Below are 2,508 nucleotides of genomic sequence, written 5' to 3'. Positions count from 1 at the left end.
TGAAAGTGTTTATGAAAGATTAAGGATTGATGTTAATTGATCCTTAAACATTTGTAAAATTCATTAATGAAGTCAGCTGGGCGGTGGATTCTTTTTATATGAAAAGACCTTTTGTTATTATTTTGCTACATAACATTTTAGTGAGTATACTCGATTGCATTTTCTTAAATGGCAAATGAGACTCAAGATAACATCTTTTTGATTTCTAAAAACCTCGGTTTCATCTGTCTTTTGGAGGATCCAGGTTCCTACGACATCTATGATACTGTTCTCGAGGATACCAACAGTGCTTAGTAGTGAGGGACATTTTGTTAAGTTGTTCTGTCGTAGGTCCTTGCTCAAAATGTTGATTTTTTCCTTCTAATCTGGTGTTCAGCGTTTGATCATTTGTTTCTTCATTATTACACACGAGATCTGGCTGAGGGGTAGGTTTTGTGTGTTCGTATGTAAGGTCCACAGAGGGGGACAGCACACTCTCATTCTGCCTTCGGATGTCAAAGCAAGCTCTACTTTGCAATGATAGTCATCTGGAAGAGAAGAATAGATAGATTTATGACAAATACAATATAAAGCTCCAATCTGAATTTGAAATAAATGTTTTCGATAGTTTCGTTTGATACTGCCCACTTTACTGCTCTTAATGCCATGGTAAATCAAGTTGCTTATCAAGTGGTGTGAAAGAAGATAATTTGAATAGACACTGCTTTTGAAATCTGCTTCCGGGCATACCTATTTTCATCCCCAACAGCCTCTCCCTGCTAGCCCGCCATCTTACCTCTGTGTGTTTTGTTTGTTTGTTGGGTTGGGTTTCTGTAGTAAGTTTTTAAACAAGTAATCTAATCTCACTTGGTTTGGGATCTATTAATATTTTTAAAATTTCTTCTTGAGTCAGTTTCAGTAGTTGGTATCTTCCTACAATTTTGTCCATTTCATCTTGGCTATATACTTCACTGGGAAAGTTGTTTATAGTATTCCTTATGGCATTTTTCATTTCTGTAAAGTAAGTAGTGTTGTCCCATCTTTCATTCCTGATTTTAGTAATTTGAATCTCCTCTCTCTTTCTCTATTTTCTTTCCCTGTCTGCTTTGGTTTCAGTTTGTTCTTCTTTTTTAGTTTCTTAAAATGGAAAGTTGGTTTATTTAGTTGAAATATTTTTATAAAATAAGCGTTTACAGCTATAATTTTTCTTCAAGCACTACTTCAGCTGAATCCCACAGATTTTTATATGTTGTGTTTTTGTTTACATTCATCTCAAAGTATTTTCTATTATTCCTTCTGATTTCTTCTTTGATCCATTGATTATTTAGGAGTGTATTGATTAATTTCTACAAATTTTTGAATTTCTCAAGTTTCTTTTTGTGATTGATTGTCAGTTTCATTCCATTGTGTTGGGAGAGCAGTACTTTGTATAATTTCAGTTCTTTTAGATATATTGAGGTTGACTATGGTCTCGTCAGCAGAATGTTTTATTGTGCAGTTGACAAGAATGTGAATTCTGCTGTTGTTGGGTGGGGCATTCTATAAATGTCTGTAGATATGCTTAGAGGTGTGTAAGCCCTCTATTTCCTTATTGATCTTCTGCCTCTTTGCTCTATCCATTATTGAAAATGGAGTATTGTTGAATGGCCTATTTCTCTATCAGTTTTTTTTCCATATATTTTGGAGGTGTCTTGTTAGTTACATAATTACATACATATATATGATAATAATTGTTATGCCTTCTTTATGAGCTGATCAAATGTATTAATATAAAATGTTCTTCTTACCTCTAATAACAATTTTTTTCTTCTGGTCTATTTTGTCTGAACTCAGTATATTGACTCTTACTCTCTTTTGGTTTCTTCTTGCATGGTATATCTCCCCCTGCCCCATTTTTAAACATTCAACTTACTCATATCTTGTCTACAATTGTGGGGTTGATCTGTGGTTTCTCCTCCTTTATTCTATTATGGTGAATTACATTTATTGATTTTTTTTCTTCTTTTTTAAAGAAATTTAAAAAACTTTTTAAAATGTCTTTTATTTATTTTTGAGAGACAGAAAGAGACAGCATGAGCAGGGGAGGGTCAGAGAGAGAGGGAGACACAGGATCCGAAGCAGTCTCCAGGCTCTGAACTAGGTGTCAGCACAGAGCCCGACGTGGGGCTTGAACCCACGAACTGTGAGATCACGACCTGAGCAGAAGCCAGACGCTCAACCGACTGAGCCAGCCAGGCGCCCCTAAAGAAATTTTTAATGTTTATTTATTTTTGAGAGAGAGAGAGAGAGAGAGAGAGGAAGACAGAACATGAGTGGGGGAAGGGCAGACACACACACACACACACACACACACACACACACACACACACACGCTCCAGTGCGCCCGCAAGCGCGCGCAATCTGAAGCAGGCTGCAGGCTCCAAGCTGTCAGCACAGAACCTGACATGGGGCTTGAACTCACAAACTGCAAGATTATGACCTGAACTGAAGTTGGTCGCTTAACCGACTGAGCCACTCAGGCTCCCCTTG

General features: G+C 37.0%; 1 pseudogene; it reads right to left on the bottom strand.

Moving 5' to 3' along the window:
• Positions 1-220: 220 nt before the first annotated feature.
• LOC115286024 lies at positions 221-647 on the bottom strand (annotated as a pseudogene).
• Between the last annotated feature and the right edge of the window lie 1,861 nt (positions 648-2,508).

This window comes from Suricata suricatta, chromosome 1 (assembly GCF_006229205.1).
Source record: "Suricata suricatta isolate VVHF042 chromosome 1, meerkat_22Aug2017_6uvM2_HiC, whole genome shotgun sequence".
NCBI lineage: Eukaryota > Metazoa > Chordata > Mammalia > Carnivora > Herpestidae > Suricata > Suricata suricatta.
The sequence above is the reverse complement of the archived record's forward strand: the minus strand, read 5'-3'. Positions and strand labels throughout refer to the sequence as shown.